Below are 23,145 nucleotides of genomic sequence, written 5' to 3' on the forward strand. Positions count from 1 at the left end.
GCACAACAAACTTACCTTCCCCCCACAACAAAACCCAGACATTTTGCAATAAGGAAAGCTGACCTCCCTGCATACTTCCTGCAAACTAATTAGGATGAATGTTCAATACACAGGTCATCTGAATGTGACTTGTGATAATTACTGTTGGATGGAGGAGTGTGTGTGTGTGTGTGTGTGTGCGTGTGTATGGAAGCTAGCCTACTGTAGAAATTGCATCTCTGCTGCCCAGTATGTTGATGATGGATTTGTACAAGCTGTTGTCATGAAGAATTCCATATTTTTATATACATGGGGCTCCCCAAAATGCACTCATGGTTGATTTCTGCTTTTCAGTGGGATGGCCCAGAAATGACCTCTTTCAATATGTCCATGCACAGATAGCATCAAACATACCATACAATGCTGACATCTGTGTAGCAAAGGTACATGCAAAATAAATCAACCTGTATCTTGCTCTTAGCTGATGAAAGAGAACTGCAGGGCAGCCCCAGACAACTGGTTAAACTGGAGACATTGAGACAAGCAGCCAGACCCTCCACATAAAAGTGCCCATGCCACCATAAGTCAATGGCAACTTCTTGAAACCCACCTGCCAGCCTTTCCAGCTGCTGTGGTTTAAGTTCCCTCTCGACTCAAATTTCTCTCCCACAGTCAGTCACAAAAGCATTGAAATCTACCCTTGCAGAGCAATCAATAAACTTTTGTCCCCACCTAAGGACCAAATCAGCCTTGTCATGAAAGGGAAAGAGAAGGAGGGAAAGCGTGAGAGCTGCTTCCAATGAAAAGCTGTGAGCCGTCAGCAACAGAGAAGGCTTAATGCATAAGTGCCAAAAAATAAAAATAACAATTACCAGGAGGTAACTGAAGCTGCAGGTGGAAGACGTTTCGAACAAATATTATGCATGTTGAGGACTGATTGTGAAATGTTTTTATAGCACTTACAACATATAAAGTAAGTTTTACCTAGATCGTGTTCACAAGGAATCAGGAAAGTAGGTAATGAATGAGATGCTTCGACTGTGAACACATTACTGGCTTAAAATGCATCTAGGTATAAAAGATCCTTTCCTTAAAACCCAGAAGCTTTTCAAAAAACAAGTGAGTCTGTTGATGTATGCGACCACGGCTACGCGGATTTTACTTGCACAAAAGTGGAGAACAGACGTAGTTCCAACAAAAGAGGAGTGGCATCATAAACTGCTGGAATACGTGGAACTAGTGGGTATGACTAATAGAATAAGAAACAGAGATGAAAAAGAACTTGAACAGGATTGGATGCTATATATAGAATATATGAAAAATTATTATAATAAGACAACCTAGCAGGATGAGCATAATTCAGCAGCATAAGTTATAACATGAGATAAAGAGAAGGAGAGAGGAAAATTTGGAAGAACAAAGAGATGAGATAGGTTGGGAACAGAGAGGAAACCAGGGAAGGAGTGGAAGGAGAGAACATAGATCAGGGACAGAGAACCTTTGACTGTGAAGAAACTGTTCAACTCAACTCTCATCACCATGCTGACCAGGGCTGATGGGAGTCCAGCAGGATCTGGAAGGTCACAACTCCCATCAGCCCTGGTCAAAATGGTCAATGGTCAGGGATGATAGGTGTTGTAGTCCAGCAACATCTGCAGCTGGGGCTATAACATCAAAAAGATGTGTATAGCTCCATGTAGTGCCAATGCATGTCCTTTTAAATAAAGATTCACATCATAATGATGGAGTGAGCTGTAAGGGCAGTCTACAGGGTCTGCACAATTATTTGCTACCTACAAAACCAGTAGCCACATACTACCACTCACCCCCTACCTCAGTAATGCTGATTTTGAGGTGATGGGCCCATTCTCTGTGGCATACTAAGAGCTCTAACACTTGCTGGAAGACCAGTGCAACTCCAAAGGTTCTTCCTCGCTCATTAAGTGCAGGATGATGTAATAGCTGAAGCAGGCATGAGCCAACTGCTTTACTGCCCGAGGTATGATGTCTGTAGGATCAAGCTGCCTGGCAAGTTAATGTAGCCCTATCTCATCAACTATCTGATATGCAGCTGTAATAAGCAAGTCCTAATCTCTCAATCACGTGTGTAAATTAAAGGAATGGTGTCGACCCACCTCTGCAAACTGCTTTGAGACCTGCAGATGAAAGTTGCCAGATACCGGGAGAGAGTTATTAGTTTTGTTATTTCTCCCTATCTTGCTCTGTGCACTTTACTCCACCTCAGCTTCTAGCCTAACTCTGCTGTCTATTCCATTCATCCATCACTCTGATTATCACTGCTTCATTTCCTCATAAACAATGTACGCTCACTATCCAGCCACTTCAAATCCTTCCAGAGAAGAATTTTAATCAAACCTTCCTTACACATTGATTTCTTCTGTCATAAGCTCTTTGGAGCATGAATCTTAACGACCTTGCACAGTTAATCAAGTGCATACTGTGCTATCGACATCTACCCAATATGCCATTAAGAAGATGCTTTTGACTGAATATATCCTCCTGACTGGCTTAAGGCACGGATATGAGACAAAGGTGTACTGTTCTGAGACCCATGCTTCCCAGGGTTATATGATGGGGTCAAGCTGCAGGGACAGTGATAACTAGCAAAAAAAAACCCAAAACAAATGTAACTTGATTCAGTGATGATTGCCTGAGTTTTATAGGTAGCCTCCTGGAGGTGGAGGAACTGCAGCTACTGAGTTGTTTCCAGGGCTTCCACCCATCAGGAAGTGAATGTAGATCTCTGTACTGAGTCCCAGGAGCACAGCATCTCCCCTTATTTCATGAATCGCCTCTCATGCCCAGAGAAATCAGGGGCGGAAAATGAGTTCTGCAAGCCCAAATAGTATTTTAATTCCATCCCGGTTGCCAGGTGAATGCAATATTGCTTATAATAAGCGGATCTCCTTTATGTTTCGTTGCAGAATATAGCAGCTTTGCACATAATGCTTTCTTCACATTTCAGGAACTACTGCTTGTCCTCCCCACCCCCGGATTTATTTATGTGATCATCAGGCATCATCACAAGTAAGTTGTCCCTAGCAGCAAATCTTTTGCACTTACTCCTGTATTTAGACTTGTGGGGGAAAATATAGACAACAACTTTATAAAACACTAGAACATGTCATGTAATCATATGCTCTTTACTTTGAAAAGTTCCTTCCATTTCTTAATTTCGCCTGAACAGATGGTTTAGTAGATACTTGAAATGATATAGGCCTACTTCCAACATTACTTTTAAAAGACACAGAAGATTTTTTACTCTTACCACATAAGATACAACCTATCATTTTGTAGGGAAATATATATTGTGCATCTGTTTCCCAGAAAATTTGAACGTGGAACAAAACTCCAGCATCTCATCAGTTTACGAATGACTTTGTCAGAGAGTAGATGTATGAGTAACCTTATGGGGCGTTTACCTGGATCTTCAGGTATACTCAAGTCTTAAGGAACTAATCCCAAAAGAAGCACTCATTTTTACTGCTTACATCAGTTGTTCTCAAATGGTGTGGCATGCTGGGAAGATTCAAGAACAATGAAAGAAACATTTAAATATTTTATTGTAGTACAGTTGAGTAGTATAGCATAGAGTATCAATATAATATTTTTATGGATAGATATGTATATGGAACAGGGATTTTCAACTTTGACAAATGTGAAAGACCAGAAAAGAGAAAGGCTTTTTGGTGTTGATGAGGATATGAGAAACCACAGGGTTAGATGGTAGCAAATAAAACTGTCTGAACTGACCAGCAATAGTTGTTGTCATAGGTTACAAAACAAATGAAATAAGTACTGTAAAGCATTTATTTATTTTTTTCTCCATTGCTATCATGGAGCCACTCAGAAATTTTGATAATGAGGGAATAAAGGAGGCAGGAAGGATAACCCTATGATAAAATGCCTTCCTCTGCAGGATAGAAAACCTTACACAGGAACTCATATGCCTCTGTTCAAATTGTCCAGAGCTCCTTGTCTTTTAATTTTTACATAATTGTTTCCCAGTGCAGTTGACAGCCCTTTCCCCCATACATATATGTTTACTCCGCAAAAATCCTCGGACAAAAATGTGCTTTTATTCTTCAGATTAATCCCTAAATAAATGCCAACAACTGCACGCATCCTTGAGCAGGTGGTTAATCCTCAAGGAAAATAATTGACAAGGCTGCCTCTGGGATATCCCAGAGCTTCTCTACTGAAACACTTCTTGAAATGCTTAACTGAGAGCCACCATTCTGGTTTGCTTCTTTTTTGAGGTCTACCATATTTTCTCACACGAGGACAGCCATTTTGAAGTCATTGCATAACTCACAAATTAAAAGTCATCTTCTTCTGGCAGGTAGAAATATTGTTATGAGTTTTGAGGGGAGGAAGTAGGCTGTATGTAAGATTCTTCTAGTGTTAAAATATGAGTCAGGCTAGCTTTCTGTGTTGAGGTGACAGCCTGGGCGATGGGCCATTAAGGGAAACAAATGAAAGGGGCTCTGTGTGAGACGGCACATGGGTGGTGCCCTCAACTCAGAGATAGTTAGAAGGACAAAGCCAGAAGGGTCAGCAGTAGGTAGGGCCAAGCCCATCACCCATTCTCCATACCTAGGCAAGTCACACAAGCGCTTGTGTGTGTGAGAAGAATGAAAGGAATCTGCCTTTTTTCAGGGAGAGATGGTGGAATAAAGCAGTAGTGAGGCAGTAAGGAAAGGAGGAGCTCTGTGTTCTGAACATCTTTTCTAGTTCTCACTTTGTTTGACAGACTCACTCCTTCACACACAGCTCCATGCTTCAGGTGAACAAAACAAAATAGATTGTGCTGAGAGAAAAGCGACTGCCTGCCAAATAAAGGGTGAGTTTGCCAGTTTTAGTAGAAAGCAAGCAACACGTTTGTGTCTCTTATCCTGGCCTAGCTCTTACAAGGCCTACGATGGGGTGTGCGTGTAACTCTAGTCTCAGCCTCCCCCTCAGGAGAGGGTGGTGACGTGAGTTGGCCTGGTGGAGGAAAACCGTCACAGCACAAGTCAGCACTTGCCCGGTATTGCTTGCTGCTGCTGCTGCTGGAAACAGACATTACTATCCCAGCTACCTTGACTGTCTGGTAATCAACTGGATTCCTCCTCAGGTGAAAAAAGCAAGGGTCGAACCAGATGCATATGTTTTGAAATGCGCACTTGCTGGTTTGGCTATAGAGCAGGGAGGTATCTACTTTTATTACTAAATGCACCATGGGGGGGGGCAATGGGAGCAAAAACTGCCTCCTCCCCAGCTTTGCTGTTCTGCATTCACCTGCTGGAATATCACCCCCACCCTGCCCCAATAATACCCCAGTAATTTCCTTGGTATTGCAGCTGGGCTAGGGGTGGAATTAAAGCAACAAAGCACAGGGAAGGAAGGTAGAGGAGAGGGCGGTTTCCCTCCTGCTGTCAGCAAGCTCAGTTTAGTGATAAAGGCAGAGCAGCCACTTTCACTTTATAGCCAAATAGAAGAGCATGTGTTTAGCAAACACCCTGCATCTGAGCTTGGCTCTGATTCGGATCACTGGCTCCCCACAGCTCAGGGATCTCTTCCAGCACTACCTGCCCATGTTTGTAGGAAACACACAGTGTGTATGTCAAGTGCAATGAATCCCCAAACCATTCTCCTCCAGTGTGGCTTGGAGGCAGCAGCAGATTGACTAATAAAACAGGCAGGACTGAATTAAAATGCCAGCTCTGCCCTCCAATGTGAAATGCAGCCAACTTTGGCAATTTCTAAAGTATGCTACCTTTCCATGTGCAAGTTAGGTCTCGCATACAAAGCCTGTGGTTGACCACACCCAGCCACAGGCCTGGGAACCCCCCTCTAGCCATCCCAATATCTGTGTATACACTCCTAATTGCTCTGCGTTCAGTGTGCTCCCACTGCTGGTTTGGGTGTACATACAATGTTCTCCACACTCCATATCTGTCCTGTTGTTTCTTGGCCAATACAGTGGTGCCTCGCAAGACGAAATTAATTCGTTCTGCGAGTTTTTTCATCTTGCGAATTTTTCGTCTTGCGAAGCACGGTTTCCCATAGGAAACCTCAAATAAGGCTACCACACCGCGTGCTATGAGTTGCTCCTCGAAGTCAAGTCGCAACTGCACCTCTTCAAGCAATGCACCCTGGGTATTAACGGTTTTAAGAAAAAGGAAACAAACTTGCAAGACGTTTTTGTCTTGCGAAGCAAGCCCATAGGGAAATTCGTCTTGCGAAGCAACTCAAAAAACCAAAAAACCTTTCGTCTTGCGAGTTTTTCGTCTTGCGAGGCATTCGTCTTGCGAGGTACCACTGTACTGTGTTCTGATGCATTGAGAAAAATAACAACTTAGATGCTTTTCTAGTTAATAATGTGTACACAGCCTAAGAAAACTCATAGCTGAAAAGCAGCAGGTGGCTGCCTAAGAAACACTGACCAGTATTCTTAGTGGTGTGAGTAGTATGATTCTCTTGCTACTACTGTTGGGCTTGTAGCCTCATCCAACCTCCATTAACCACATCCATTTAGAACTCTCCTTTCTGAGTTTATCTGTGCCTCACCTTTAACATTAATATAGAACTACTATATATTTTGGAAAATGGTTTGTCTGTTCTCTATGCACTTGAACACCTCTTAAGATATTGTAACCAAATTTTGCATGATGGTTCTTGAAATTAAGAAGCAGGTTTTTGTCTGTTTGGGGGGGGAAATAGATGCCTTTCAAAATTGCAGTCAACCTTTCAACCACCGATTTCAAAACTTCACTGGGGTTTTCTTTTCTTAGATTTGAAACTGGGGTTTCATTTCTTAGATTTCTTGAGCAATGTTGGCCACTTGACACTAGTACTCTTCTGTGAAGAACTCCAGAAAGAAAATCCCATACTTTGCCCAGACTACAGAGAAAATTGTGCTCATTGTACCATTGACCAACTTTCCCCATAGCGGATGGGAGAGGTCAATGTGGTAATGATAGCAACTATTTCATTTACTTTATTGAGGAACACTTATAAACTAATTGCCGTGATAATAAATCTCAAAGCTGTGTGCAATATAAAACATAAAAATGTAATAAAACCATTATTATAAACCCTGTGTCACTAACACAACATCCAAACTTATGAGCTACAGGACCAAGTATTAAATTGTGCAGCAGCAGCACCACCAGCAGCAGCAGCACACTCAGAATGTGAGCACAGAGGAAGATTCTCTCCACAGGAGATCTAAAAATGGGTATGCCATGCCCCCACAGAACTATGGTGTGCTTCCATCACCAAAGGGGATATGCACCTCCCTACTCTGCTGCTTTAATTCCATCTCTGATAGATTACATCAACATTTACAACACATTACAACACATTACAACACACATAAATAAAAGTTGAATGTTCAAAGTTTGTAGCTTATCACGGTACTTTCACTCTACCACTGAACCTTATGAATACATACAACACACCTGCCATACCCATGTACCTTTGGCAGTGCTTATTCCGCAACTAGGGCAGTTGACTCCCCTTTTCCTTGTCATTCCTATTTCTTTAATGCTGTGTCTGCAGCAGCTCCTCCCTTTTTTTTTCCAGTACAGCAAAGATTCTGGCAGAAGCTGCTTCTGATTTAAATCTCCTCCCACTGTTAGCACCGGACCAGCTAGTTCTGCCTTGATCTCTACCAGCTTCTCAGCACCATCTATCCTCAGCCCCCTGATCTTCTTTCTCATACACACTATCCCTGGGTGACCTCATCATAGCCATTGTTTTTAGTACCACATGTACTCAGATGACACCCATCTCTGCCTCCCCTGTAATTCAGTCCCACATCTCCAGCTTCCTCTCCAATATCTCTGCTTGCCAACATCTTAAACTCATTATGTCCAAGACTGACCATCTCATCCTTCCAAGCCCTCTTTTCCACTCATGCTTTCCTTATCCATTAGCAATGTTATTACCCCACCTCCCATTGATCAGTCACATAGCTTTGACTTTATTATTGACTTCTCTCTCTCCCTTATTCCCCATATCGAGTCTGTGGTCAAGTCATGTCACTTCTCCCTTTATATCATTGTAAAAATGTAGCTCTTCCTCTTTGTCCTCTGAGCAAAGCTTCTGGTCCATGCCCTGATCATCTCTTGCTAGGCAGCTACAATCTTCTCCTCCTTGGTCTTCCATTGCTTCCCCTTAATCCCCTTGCATCTACCTGGCATTCTTCTGCCAAAATAATACACCTTTCTCATCATTCTGATCACATGAAATGCCTCCCTAAATCCCTCCTTTGACTTCCTGTCCTAGAAAAAAAAGCATAGCTCAGTGGTTGAGCATCTGTTTTGCATGGTTCCAGATTCAGTCCTGAAAATCTCCAGGTACAACTGGGAGGGACCCTGTCAGAAACCGTGGAGAGCTTCTGCCAGTCAGTGTGGATAATACTGGACTCCTTCATGAGGAAGGGTAGGGTATTATTAATAATAACAATAATAATCTAGAGGGACCAATGATCTGACTTGGTATAAGGCAGCTTTCAATGCTATCAGTTCAGCACAAATTATTATTACCCTTACTTTTGAAACCCTCCATCCCCTATCTCTCACATATACCCCTGTCCATTTGGGATCTTCCCCCTCTGTCCTGAGTTTTGTGAAGTTCTGTTTCCTGAAAAGACCCCACCCTTTCTCTCTTGATGCCCCACATGCTTGAAATTACCTCCCAGAACTGCTGCAGGATGCACTTCTCTTGATTCCTTCAAATTCCTTTCTTTGGCTTCCATCTCCCAGTTCTCATGCCCTGCTATAGGTCAGCCTTTGCCTAGGTGCATGCAATTGCATACTGCTTCTATGTTGATCCAGCCTCTATGTTCCTCCCCTTCATGTGTTGTTTCCACTGTGACGAATTTTAGATTGTAAGCTCCGCAGAACAGGGAGATGTCCTCTTCTACTGTGTAAAGTGTGTGTACCTTAGTGGTGCAATATAAACAACAAAAGTGATCATTTCCAGATGGATAGTTGTGTTAGACTTGCAAAAACAACAAGGCTGTTGTAAAAATTACTGGGAAGAGTTTAAATGTGCTATATAGAAATAAATGCTAATGATGTTAGCACATGCGACTTAAATTGCCTTTGAGCCTCTCTTGTGCTAGTTCTGTTAATGGCTGGTTATTGCTCATGAGAACAGAAGCTTTTGTGATTCAATTCAATTACAAACCTAACTAAGGCAAAAGCCGCTTTAAGCTTCATGTTTAAAATGCCCTGTTGGTGTATGCACTAAAATGGCCTCTTGTAAACAACAAATATTTCCATCAACTGCCCATGCATACTGCTTGCATGCTCAGAAATGTAAAATATCACATTATTTTGATATAGTGTATGTGGGGTAGATGCATTTCTGCAGTTCTGAGCAGGATCATTGACACAAAGCTAGAAGTAGCACATCATGGGGGTTTTGAGGGGGATTGAATGTACTGCTTAACAACATCATTTTATAAGGCAAGTGGCAATCATTTTTATAAACTACAGAGAGGGAAACAGGAAGTGTGGCTGCTTCCTAAAGGACGCATTGAGCAAAAAGTGCCAACCACGTCAAAGCCAGTCATAAATCAAATTGCTGCGTTTGTTGAGCCTTCATCCTGATTTGTTTGCAGGGGGATTAGATTACTTTGATTGTTGAATGAGCATTCATTGTATCAAAGCAAGTGTTATCTCACACATTTTACCGCATTGCCCCATCACTTTCCTCATCAGAAAAGTCCTCTTTTTTTTTTTAAGGAAGTGGGTTTCTTGCACAAAAGCTCCCAATAAGCTGTAATTGCACAACCTGAATTTGCTAGTATATGATTGAATCACACTCCAAAATAGTGACAAATTAGAAATGCCCATGATAACATTTCCATACGTCTAACTAACTCATCTTATTCTCCTTCCTTGACTGAGCTACCTCTGAGGCCTCACTAGGAAGTGAAAAGAGGGACAGGAAGGAAGGAAGGAAGGAAGGAATAAAGAGAGAAGATGTAAATTATTTCAGAGCTAAGGAAGCCTCAAATGAAACATTACACATTAGAACTTATTGCATGGTGGGCATGTAAAAAGCTTAAAGAACATTGGGAAATGATTTATGAGATGAAAAAAATGTTTAAAACAACCTTCCCAAAAAGACCGGAGGCATTTCTGCTAGGAATTGTTCAGAAGTCTCCAGTTGCCAGAAAAGCTTATTTATATACACAACAATGGCGGCTTGGATTTTGTTAGCCCCAAAATGGAAAGTGAGAGTGGTCCCAGGGAAGGAGGACTGGCAACTTAAGATGATAGAATATGTGGAACTAGCTGGTCTAAGAATGAGAGCAAGAACAGCAGGTATTTAAAGAAGAATTTCACTGAGTATATGGAAAACAATTGTGCACAGTTGAAAATTCTGGCAGCATTAAGGTAAATTCAACAGTATAATAAATATTAGAGTGATGTAAGATAGGAGAACTGAATTAGATGGTTATAGCAAAATATGCAGGAATGGTGGATAAACTAAATGAACCATGGAAGAGGAAGGAGGGAAGTCATTGAATGTATGGTATAATGAAAGATGATTATTTTGAGATGTAAAATTGAAAACTTAACAAACACACACACACATGATTGCACAATAGCCTAAGTGTTTTCCAACCAATATAAAGTGCAGCCTCTCCCTCCAAAACAATGGTGGGTTCATAAACTTAACTGGATTTACAAAATAGAGAAAGAATTAATATGCCATTTATCACAAGTGGCGAAGCACAACATAACCAGACACTGGAAGTACCTTTCCAGCACAACAATAGACAATGGATACTGAACAGTTTGCGAAACAGCTCTCCTTGCGAGATTAACATGTGGACAGATTGAGAAAGATGGTTTTTACCCCGGTGTGGTTTAATTTCATAACACATGCCAGTATTCCAGAAAATGAACAATTATCAGCATTTGGCTCAATCTGGTTGATCTAAATTTAAATTTAAACATAAATTATCATCTTCAGTTTGAACCCCCACCTACCACTTTCATCAATATACCAACACTTTGTATTGTTTCATTGGTAACATAAGAGGAAAAATTAGTATTACTCATACTTAATCTACATACTTAATCTCATACATACATACTTAATCTCATACAACCCCCAGAACTGCTGAGTAAGTGTTTTAGTTATAAAATGATGAATGTTAGCTCCGTTCTATCATCTTTCCCCTTTGTTTTCATTTTTGTTTCTATTTAAACCACTCTATGAACCTAGAACTTGTACATTGACCACTAATAATGAACCATATCTTGTAGATATCACTGCAAATTTATTGTGCTGTTTTTGTGATGTGGCATGAGAAGGCTTGGTCTGTTTATTTGTATCATTTATTATTCCTATGATCCCTGTTTGTGAAACCCAATGAAAGGTTAGTTGGCTAAAAACAACAACCCTATCCACTGAAACAGCAACATTGTGAATTATTCTAGTAGTAGAGTCAGAATGCAAATAGTTTTGATAGGAGATCAATACAATCTTCCCATATATTGCTTTTAATGTTTGAAGGGGAAGGGCAGTCATTGAAGGGCAGTTTGATGTGTGCATAATTTGAGGTTATGAAATCACATTTAGAATGTCCAAAGGCAACTGAGCCAGGGGTGAGGGGGAAATGCATGTGTCACAAGGGAGGCAATGGGAGAGCACGAGAACTGTTACCGCATGAGGGTAAAAGGCCAATTAGAGACATTTTTATGTTACAATTTAAATTTGCAGAAGATTTATAGAGCTCATAAAAGCTACGGCTTGTGTGCCCTGGCAAAGAGGTGTGTGGAGAGGAATGCAGATTACTTGGTCAAGCCTACTGTTGGGTTAGTTTTGTTTCCAGAGCAAGACGATCTTCAGCTATTCCACTCAGCGCTACTCCTCTGACAATGCACATCAGGGTGAGGTTTACAAGGTAGATTTCCCATGCAATCAGCCATCTTGTGATAATTTGTATAGGTGAAACTGCTGTTGTTGTTGTTGTTTAGTCGTTTAGTCGTGTCCGACTCTTCGTGACCCCATGGACCAGAGCACGCCAGGCACTCCTGTCTTCCACTGCCTCCCGCAGTTTGGTCAGGCTCATGTTTGTAGCTTCGAGAACACTATCCAACCATCTCATCCTCTGTCGTCCCCTTCTCCTTGTGCCCTCCATCTTTCCCAACATCAGGGTCTTTTCCAGGGAGTCTTCTCTTCTCATGAGGTGGCCAAAGTATTGGAGCCTCAACTTCACGATCTGTCCTTCCAGTGAGCACTCAGGTCTGATTTCCTTAAGAATGGATGCGTTTGATCTTCTTGCAGTCCATGGGACTCTCAAGAGTCTCCTCCAGCACCATAATTCAAAAGCATCAATTCTTCGGCGATCAGCCTTCTTTATGGTCCAGCTCTCACTTCCATACATCACTACTGGGAAAACCATGGCTTTAACTATACGGACCTTTGTTGGTAAGGTGATGTCTCTACTTTTTAAGATGTTGTCTAGATTTGCCATCGCCTTTCTCCCAAGGAGCAGGCGTCTTTTAATTTTGTGACTGCTGTCACCATCTGCAGTGATCGAAACTGCTGTTACAAATTATTATCTCATCAACTCAAGTGATATACTCCAGTGCTTGCTATTCCACAAAAATGAATTGGATTACCTGACAAAGATATTCCCCCAAGGAACTCTTGGGCATGGTAGTTCTATGAGTTAGCTACCCACCCACCTGGCAACCACCTGACATCATAACATTTTTGCCAGTACAGTGGTATCTCTGTTTACGAACTTAATCCGTTCTGGAAGTCCATTCTTAAACCAAAGCCGTTCTTAAACCGAGGTGTGCTTTCCCTAATGAGGCCTCCCGCCGCCGGTGCCCTTCCACCATTTGGCTTCCGTTTGTAGACTGAGGTAAAGTTCGCTAACCAGAATACTACTTTCAGTTTTGCAGAGTTCATATACCGAATAGTTCATAAACAGGGCTGTTCTTAAACCGAGGTACCACTGTACAAACCATAAAACCCCCATTGGCCTGGCCATGTTTTATCTCCCTTCAGGTGTAAAGGGCATGGCTTGGTCCCAACAGCCTGATGAGCCAAATATGGAGAAAAAATTCTGCAGTTATACATTAGCCTCTTAATAAACTTGTCAGGTTTATTTCCTGTGTGGGTCCTGAATGTAGTAGTTTAATTTCAATGGACAACACAGGTCTGGAGATTTCACCATGTGTGTCATACGGCACACATGACTTTGGGTGACTACAGATCTGGTAAACAGGTCATCTGTATTGTCGAGTAGAATTTTATCAGCCTCCCCCTGCTTCCCTGGATTTCTGAAGAGGTGCAGAGTGTGGCAAGAGTTTCCATACTACTTGGCAGGGCAACAGATGACCAGTTTACCAAGTAGTTCTATGTCCAGTGTTGTAAGTTGCCAGTTGGCAAATGGTCAATCATCTTCATCCAGTAGAGTCTCCAAAACTTTGGCAGGATCCAACAGGTTCTAGGATGTGCTCAAGACCATTCTAGATCAGTTCCAGAACCACAGTTTCACTGCAGAATTCCAGCCTTGCATACTGTTTGAACTAGCCATGTTCCATAGTACTGGACAGCAGTTCAGAGGCCAAGAGGGATTTGGTTAGGCCCCTGCCTTGGCCCTTTTAAACTAAGGAAAGGGAACCTGTGGCCAACCAGATGTTGTTGACTACAGCTCCCATCGTTCCTGACCAGTGGCCATGCTGGCTGGAGCTGACAGGAGTTGGAGTCCAACATCATTTACACGACCACCTCTGCTTTAAACTTTCTTGTTATTCTTTTCTTCTGGGAGCAATATTTCCTGTGAAAAATGTTGTCTCTGTTAGTGGTCCCCCATGGCTCAGATGCACCTCTGATGTTCACCAAGAGTCGTGCGACTTGAGATCAGACAGGCCCATTTCTTGTTAAACTTCAAGCACTTGACAAAGACCTTTCTATTCCAGCAGGCATCTTCAATAAGTTCCATTAGACCTATTTCATGTTTTGACCTTTTTATTGTTCCAATTGTGATATTATTTGATGGATTTCTTATTGATTGTTCTATAAACCGCTTTGAGGCCATTTATGAAGAAAAGCAGTCTACAAATGTTGGAAATTAACTAACAGTTACAACTGAAGGATGTTCAGAATAAAGGTCAACACTAAGGGAAGGCGATCTGGAGATAGTTGTGCAAATTATGTATATGCAAATGAGATGAACTAAATTAGCATGCCTCATTTGTGTGTTATCTGACATTTGGAGGTTGCGACACAACCAAGAGGCATTCTTGCTTCTTCACGACTTCCTTTGGCCAGAGGCATTCCCTTTTCAGAGGCCAGAACAACAACAGCGTGTGAGCAAAGCATTACTTTTCACTGAGTTGCACATTTTTTGTACATATTCCTGGTTTTTTTCTGTATGATGAGGATTAGAGACACACCTCTTCTTCTTTTTTTAATGAAAGATTTACAATCTGAGTCAATTGATGAAGTACCAGAGCACCAGGCAGAAAAATTTGGATTCTGGATGCCACCCAGATTCCTGAACAGTGTAAACTCTGCCACGTGGCCTGCACCTTCAGCATTCCAGGGTAGGAGTAGGGGTTGCCTGCAAACAGAAGCCAATACAAAGGATGCTGGACATGTATATGCAAAATTATAGGGAGGGGTCCTTGCAGATGCCTACACACATGTTTTAGCATGAACAGAAGAATTCCTAAGAGAAGATCCTGGCCCTCTTGGAAACGCTCTCAGGTAGGGTTGATAAACATCTTCAGCTTGCATAAATTGCCATCTCTCTGCTACATCAAGATCTGCATTTCATCCCACCCTCTCCAGATTCCACTAAATCTGCTCTTCCCCAGAGGAGGGCTTTGCTGCCAGGGTGTGGAAGGAATGCACAGAGTGAGCAATTCCTTCAGTCCCACACCCACCACCACTGCCTCTGGCACATGTAAGTTGCAGAATACGCAACAGCAAACCAAATTGATGAGCACCAACTTGTAATGAAATAGTTTCTCCCTAATGAATATTCAGTCTGTAGCTGAGCATAAGCTGTGTCTGGCACTATCACTCATTTCGCGGCCAGGAGTTCCCTTTCTTCTTTGACCATTTTCCCTCCACCCTTGCCCATTGAGAGGGAATGTGATGTGTGATCTTGGATCAACTGCTCCTAATAAAGTTGTCCTTCTTGCATAGCCATTGAATAGACATGTTGGCAACCATGTTTGTGAAACTCCCACACGCTACACCTCTGCTCTCTCTTCCTTCTCACTCCTCTTCCTTTGATTTTATGGTATTTTTTTATTCATCTTCACAACAGACTTGTGAAATATGTTGCCAACATTCTCATTTTATAGGTGGGGAACTGAGGCCCACAGGGGGCTGCTGAGAAGGTTTGAAGTCAAGCAGTGAGACAAGCCCAGGTCTGTCTTCTCAGATCAGACAAGTTGGGTATATGCTCCTACTCTACTTTTTATTTTTTAAAAGAAAATTCTAACCTTCTGAGCCAAGTTTTAAAGCATTTTTATCTACACAGGTTATCTGCTGGAGATATCCACTTTCTTCATGCCATGCATAAATTTACAAATTTAAGCATGGCATGTACCGGTATTTTGTAGAAATGGCTTGCTTGACTAGTTAAGGGGTTTACAGTAACATCCTTTAAGATCAAGTGAAATGGTTTTGCTAAAATCTATAAGCATGATCCTTTATGCTCCACTATAGCTCTGTGGCAGAAGCTATTATTCACTTACTCAACATTTGCAGATGTACAAAATACATTGCCACTCTCATTTCAAACGGTCACTCAACATCCCATCTGAGGCGTACTGTTAAGAGTGTAAGAATTGGCCTGCTGGATCAAATCACAGGCCCTTCTAGTCCCAAATTCTAATATCCACCTCTGGATAATGCACAAGAAGAATGTAAGGTGATGACATTCTCTGTTATTTGCTCTCAGCGCTGAGAGGTGTTTGGCTTCTGGTTATGTAGGTTCCATTGAGCTCTCACAGCTAATAGCCATTGATAGTCCTCTCTCCCATCAAATTGGCTAATCTTTTTCAGGGCCTTCAACACATTTCATGACGCTGAATTCCATTATAAGTTAATTAGCCATTGTTTGAAGAAGAGGCACCCCCCTTTTTGACAGGAGAGGAATTGGGGCTGGGAAGTGGAGACTCACATGCAACCACCCATTACATTTATAGCTGATGTGGGATTTTAAAAATCCAAGTTCAGGACACTACCAGATCGCCGAGCCTCTAAACAATATCATCCAGAAGGATCGCAGAGGACATGGAAATACTATCCTTTCTAGTGGGATGACCCTCTCATTGTGCCTATTCTGTCTATCTATAGAGAAAATCACAATGGCAGATCACAAGTCCCTCTCTCTCTGGTTTGCAGGATGTAAGCCATTTCAGGATCCAAAGGATGACTTGCTCATGACAGAGTCCTGTGCAGCTCAGTCCTAGGCAATTATACTCAAATGCAAATACCCCGAAATTCAAGGTGGTTTGGTCCCAGTGAAGTGGGTGCTGGATTGCAGCTCTGGTGCCATTTCACCATATATTTACACGACCCACCAACGTCCTACCACATGCTGTGCCAGAGTCTATGAGATTTTACACCCAGCAGCCCAGCATTTGCTTGCACAATATCCCAACACTAGCTCCCCCAAGTTCTGCTCATCCACCTCTCCACTGTGTAGACTGAATGAAAGCATGAAATCAGAAAGAGAAAGCTGGAGACCTACAGTGTTTGGCATCCTAGGCAGTTTGTTCCCCTGCTGCAGCATCCTCTCAGTGACGATGGAGACAATTTCCCCACGTGCCTTCTTAGCCCAGGGCTGTTGAGGTCCCAGAGGCTGCCGACTGGGCAGATACTTCCTTCTGCAAGCACTTGGGTGAATTAAACTCTCACTCTTTAACCGTAACCATCGGTGCAGTGTCAGGCTGAGCTAAGATGCAAAAAAATTAGTCCCACCCACTGATGTTACCCAACCAGTTAATTTTCTTTTGTTGTTGTTTTAAACACACACACACACACACACACACAGAGAGAGAGAGAGAGAGAGAGAGAGAGAGAGAGAGAGAGAGAGATTTAAAACGCCCTAAGACAAGTTTGTTCTCTCTGTGGCAGTAGTGCTCATCTTGCAGATCAGCAACAACAGCTGGCTGCTGGGTGAGACTTTGCCATGGTCTGAGCTCCTGGCAGAAGGAAAAAGCAGAAGGAGGGAACACAAGCCCTCTTCAACCTATCCCAGCCTTTCCATTCAAAGCTACCTTGACCTACAGCTCAGGTTCCAGTAATCTCTTGGCACTTTGGCAGGGCAGGGCTGAGCTTCAGATAAACAAACACCATACAGTACTGGATTAAAAAGGAGATGAATCATTACCACATCATCAGAACCTTGTTTTTGTTTCTTTATACTTTTCCCATTCATTTCCCATGCTGAGCTGGGTGCCTGCCTGGCCTTGCCTGGCCTTCTTCCCATACCTTTGAGGACGCTTCCAGTTGCTATATTCAGGTGGGCTTCTGTCACACACAAACACATCCAGGTTGCACCAGTCAAACTGATTGGGAGTTCTTTTGCAACAAATCTGCTTTCCCAAAAGCTCAGCCTTTTCACGATAAGGACAGTGACTGGAAAGTGCAAGATAATACTTGCTTTGACACAAGGTCATCTAATATCCTTGCAAACAAATGAGGATGAATCCTTAACAAACAGGTTGTGTGGAAGCTCCCTCTGGGTCTCTGCCCCTTCTTTCTTTACTGGGAACCTTGGGAAGAAGTGATCATGTCCTCTTGGATTTCACTATACAGAGACAAAGGAAAGCTAAGTATAGTTGGACTTTAAGAAAGGTGATTTGAAAAAGCTTAAGGAACTACTGGATAAGATATCATGGTCAGAAATACTCAAAGAGACAGGAGTCCAAAGTGCCTAGGAGTTTCTTAAAGGTGAAATATTGAAGGCACAAATGCAGACAATGCCAACAAGGAAGAAAAGTGGGGTGTATCTAAGAAAATCAGTGCGGCTGCATAAGGAGCTTACAGATGAGCTGACATGTACTGTATAAGAAATGGACGATCAGGGAAATAGCAAAGGAGGAGTATACACAAATAACCAACAGTTGCAGGGGGAAAGTTAGGCTGGTTCAAGCTCAGAATGAGCTCTGGCTTGCAAGAGAGGTTAAGAATAAAAAGAAACCTTTCTTTGGCTATGTTTGAAACAAGAGGAAGAACAAGCAAGTAGCAGGTCTTCTGCATGGAGAAATGCTATTGAGTGACAGAGAGAAGGCAGAAATGCTCAACATCTACTTTGCCTCTGTCTTTACCGGGTGGCGCTGTGGGTAAAAGCCTCAGCGCCTAGGGCTTGCCGATCGAAAGGTTGGCGGTTCGAATCCCCGCGGCGGGGTGCGCTCCCGTTGCTCGGTCCCAGCGCCTGCCAACCTAGCAGTTCAAAAGCACTCTTAAGTGCAAGTAGATAAATAGGGACCGCTTTATAGCGGGAAGGTAAACGGCGTTTCCGTGTGTTGCGCTGGCTCGCCAGAGCAGCTTCGTCACGCTGGCCACGTGACCCGGAAGTGTCTTCGGACGGCGCCGGCTCCTGGCCTCTAGAGCGAGATGAGCACGCAACCCCAGAGTCTGTCAAGACTAGCCTGTACGGGCAGGGGTACCTTTACCTTTACCTAAAGCAGTGCCCAACCAGTGATAACAGAATAAATGGAGATGGAGCAGCAGCCCAAGATAGGAAAAGATAGGAAAAGATAGGAAAAGAGATGGTAAGGGAACACCTAGCTACTTTAAATGAAATGAAATCCCCAGGGCCTGATGAGCTGCACCCAAGGGTACTAAAGGAGCTTGCAGGTGTTATCTCAGAGCATCTGTCTATAATCTTGAAAAATTATTGGAGAACAGGTGAGATCCCTGCAGACTAGAGGCATGCAAATATTTCCCCCTTCAAAAAGTTGGAGGGGAGAGGACCTGTCAGCTTGATGTCAATACCAGGAAAGGTCCTTGAACAGATAATTAAACAGTTGGTCTTGAGCACTTAAAAAAGAATGCTGTGGTTACTTAGGCCTAGCATGGGTTTTTCAAAAGCAAGCCATGCCACACACACACACACACACACACACACACACACAGAGAGAGAGAGAGAGAGAGAGAGAGAGAGTTACAATATCCCCCATGATATTCTTGCAGAAAAACTGGTAAAATGTGGGCTGGATGAGACTACTGTTAGGTGGATTTGTAGCTGGTTGATGGACCCAACCCAAAGAGTGCTCACTAATGGTTCCTCATCATCCTGGAAAAAGTGGCAAGTGGGGTGCCGCAGGGTTCTGTACTGGGCCCGTTGTTGTTCAACTTCTTTATAAATGACTTGGTTGAAGCAATTGAGGTGACGCTCATCAAATTAGCAGATGACACCAAACTGGGATGGGTAGTCAATTCTGCAGAAGACAGAACCGGGATTCAAGAAGACCTTAACAGATTGGAGAACTGGACCCAAACTAACAAAATGGATTTCAGTAGGGACATATGTAAGGAAGAAGCAGGAAGGCAGGAAGAAGCAGATGGGGGACACCTGGATTGCCAGTAGTATATGTGAAAAGGATCCTGGAGTCTAAATGGACCACAAGCTTAACGTGTGTCAACAATGTGTGGAAATGGCACCAAATGTCAACCCCACCACTGGGCAGAAACCAGGTGAATAAAAGATGAAGTGGTATTCAACAAAGTTTTACTCAGAGTAGATCCTTGTTTTACTCAGAGTAGATCCTTGTTTTACTCAGAGTAGATCCTTGAGATTAATCAACACAACTAAGTAAGGCTCATTAATTCAATATATCTACTCTGAGTAAAACTTACTTGAATACCACCCATGGAGTGCCTGTTATTTGGGGAGTGAAGGAAGGAGGTGAAAATGATGTGGAAGGGGATAAGGGCTGAGGTGTCATCAGATAGATGCCCTTGGGGATCACAGGAGCAAATATTAAATGCCTGATATGTGGGCAAAGAGGTGCAAGTCATTGATGAAACACATGGTCAAACTGAAAGGAGAAGGAGGAAGTTGGCAGCAGCAATCTGTTTGGTTCTCACTCAGCCATACAATTAACACTTAATTGCATTTGGTTAGTAATTTTTTATGGACCTCTTGTAAAACGCTGTAACCTGGGCGAGATACTACATTTCTTTTGTAGCTCACTGCTTTTCCAGTGAGCTAGAGACCCAGCTTCCGAAATATTTGGGAGCAGCTGCAGGAAAAAAAATCATATGGGCAACCTATGTCATTTTAAATGTTTTTGTGGGAGCAGGTTACCCGACCTCCAGTTGTACAAATTCTCCTTGTACAAGTTAATTATGAGAGCAATACCTGCATGGGTGGAAAGAAGAGTGTGAATGTCCAGGAAAGGCAGCTGGGGGGGGGTGTGTGAGGGAGAAGAAAGGTCACCAGAATCCTTGGTGCGGGTGGCGACATTCTTTCTCCCTCCCAGCTGTGTAGCTTTTATTAACTGTTTGCACGGTTGCAGATGTACTTGAGGTTTCTTAAAAAATAGGTCACCTTTTAGGCAACGCCCACATTGTGAGATGAAGAACAAGGATGCAGCGCAAATGACACACCTCCCTCTTTTTATAGTTTTTCACAGCAGCTTATAGCCCAGAATGATAAAAACAAGAGAGAGAAATGGCATTGTATTCCACACAGTGTGCCCCAAATGAGCAGCAAATGTGTTTGCACGAAATCTCATAGAGTTAAAAGGGGCCTTGGTGTGGATTGCACCCCGGCTTAAAGAATCCGGTAGTAAGCGATGGGAAAGACCTTTCTCTGCTAGAGACCCTGGACAGCAGCTGCCAGTCAGAGTAGACAACACAGAGCAGACAAACAGCTTGGCCTGGTATAAGGCAAGCTGCACCCTTTGTTTAAGGACAATGTGCCTCTGGACTGGTTTACCTGGGATGAGGTGTGGCAGAGTGCCAATGGGCTTGCCTAGGCAGAAGCATTGAGCTCATGTATTTCTCAAATGGTGTCTCATGACACCATTAACGAATGGAGTTTTGACATGTGGAACTCCTTCGCACTGCCCAGCTGTCTCCCTCTGCCTTTTCTTCATCTCAGAAGCCCAACACAACACTAACTGGAAATGTCTGCAGAGTAGTAGCAGTAGCTGCAATATATCTTTAAATAGCTTTGTGCAATTGTAAGCATTTTACTAGTTTATGCTGCTACCCGGTTGTCTATGTTTGCATTTTTGTATGGTGCATGTTAATAATTTGGATGAATTTGGCAAAGGGTGGGATGGTAGGGGAACCCCAGAATAATTATTCTGGGCATGGGAGATATGATGCAAGGGAGCAGGCAGCTGGCTGTGGATATTTGCAGAGCCATTTCTTATTCGGGATGCTCTGCTAAGGAGTTCTGTGTGCTGGGAGCCAGACTAGCATGTATAATTGAGACCTGGTTGGGGTTAGTCTGACCCAGGGTTTGGAGGGGGTTTGCTATGGTCCAGAAGAATGCCATATTTCTTTTCAGAGACATTCCTGCCCTGGAACATGGTCTGTGCCTGACTTTGGGCCAAACAAACTAGAGATCCTGCTAGTTTGCTGCCCACCTGCTGTTCAGCAGCCTCTCTGGCAATCTCGAATGTGATGCTGATGAACAAAATTTTGAAGCTGCCCTCAGTGGGTCTTCATGACCTCCATGAAAACCATGGTGATGTCTCAGTGTGTCATCTGCTCAATGCACAGAGCAGGACACATCCCTCAATTTCATTCTTGCCTCAGGGTATAAGAGGGCTAGTCTGGAGACAAGCGGGATTAAGACAACTGTGTTATCATGGTCAGGTTTGGTCTTATGTTGGCAGTCACTGATACCTGTTGTGGTTATTATTGTGTTAGTTTTATATGTGTTTTGCAAGAGTTGTTATTCTATATATTGATGTTTGTTTTTAATTTCTTTTCGCCTTTACATTCTTTTGACTTGTTTGACTTGTTTTATTATTTGGTTTTATGTTTTTATATCACTGTAAACCACTGTAATATATTTCTAAGAAACAGCGGTATATACATATTTTTATAAATAAATAATATTTGTTGGTTGTAATTTTTATTTTCTCCACTATTACAAACTGCCTTTGTGATTTTCCTTATGAAAGATGGCATAGGAAGATTTATAAGTAAATAAATAGAGGCCAAATGAATTACTCATTGAATTTATGCCACTTGCTCTTGCATATTGAGAGTGGAGGAACTTTCTCCTTTAGCTGTTTGCCCCTGCGGCTTCCCTCAAGGCTCCACTGTGGATTGCTGCCATCAGAACCTTTGCATGGCTCACAAAGGGCAATGTGGCCAAATGGCAGAGCTTAGGAATGAATGGCCTTGAGACAAGCAGGACTTCCAGGTGCATAAGGACTTCAGATACAAAATCTGCTGAGCTGCCCATGAGAGGAGGGAACTCAAGGAAGACGCAGGAGACAAAGCAGCCTGAGGCCCTGGGCAAACCAGCTGGTGTTGGTGCCATGTAGATGGGCCCTTGTTATCATAAGCTATCCTGGTGGATAGGTGTAGTGAGCCAATTACCAGGTGGGGCTCCCTGAGAGTGCAGTCTATTGATGGGGAGAGGCTGAAGCAAGGTTTGCATATGGGCTGGGGATGAATATATTTAACTTTTCATCAGCAGCACTAGCTTTGTGTGTGTAGTGGGGATTAGAGCCTAGGTTTTCCCCGACATCCAAACCCAAACGCTCCAGCCACCACACTTGATGTGATGACACTTCTTTCATCTCTCTGATAGCTCTTAGGCTTATCGCTACTGTCACACAGGGTCAGAAAAAGATGACACAGCTTCACAAAGTGTGGCAATATTGCTACAAGTGAGAGTATGTTCTGCTGGGCGAGATTCCTTATAGGTGCCTTGGCAAGTAGGCGCTAAGGTTTACCTAACCTGAGGAGTCATTGCTTCTCGTTGCTTTGTGAGGAGGGCGGGGCTTTAAGCAACAGGCGTATTAAAACTTGCATCAAACCAGTGAGGCAAGATTTTCAAAAGTTCTTTAGGGCAATTGCTCACCTTTCAAAAGTTACTCTTGCAGAATGATTTTCTAATAAGGTATTATGTTGTTTTGAAAACCAACCCATTTATTGGTCTGCCTGAGGAGACTG

At 42.9% G+C, this 23,145-nt stretch overlaps 1 long non-coding RNA gene across 4 annotated transcripts in view; it reads left to right on the forward strand.

Annotated features, from left to right (window-relative positions):
* Nucleotides 1-23,145, forward strand: part of LOC114600326 (uncharacterized) — a 73,795-nt gene that overhangs the window by 5,822 nt on the left and 44,828 nt on the right. For all 4 annotated transcript variants that reach the window (XR_013393764.1, XR_013393765.1, XR_013393759.1 and 1 more), the window contains exon 2: nt 2,966-3,027. This is a non-coding gene — a long non-coding RNA (uncharacterized LOC114600326). The remainder of the gene's footprint in view (nt 1-2,965; nt 3,028-23,145) is intronic.

This window comes from Podarcis muralis, chromosome 1, assembly GCF_964188315.1.
Source record: "Podarcis muralis chromosome 1, rPodMur119.hap1.1, whole genome shotgun sequence".
Classification (NCBI taxonomy): domain Eukaryota; kingdom Metazoa; phylum Chordata; class Lepidosauria; order Squamata; family Lacertidae; genus Podarcis; species Podarcis muralis.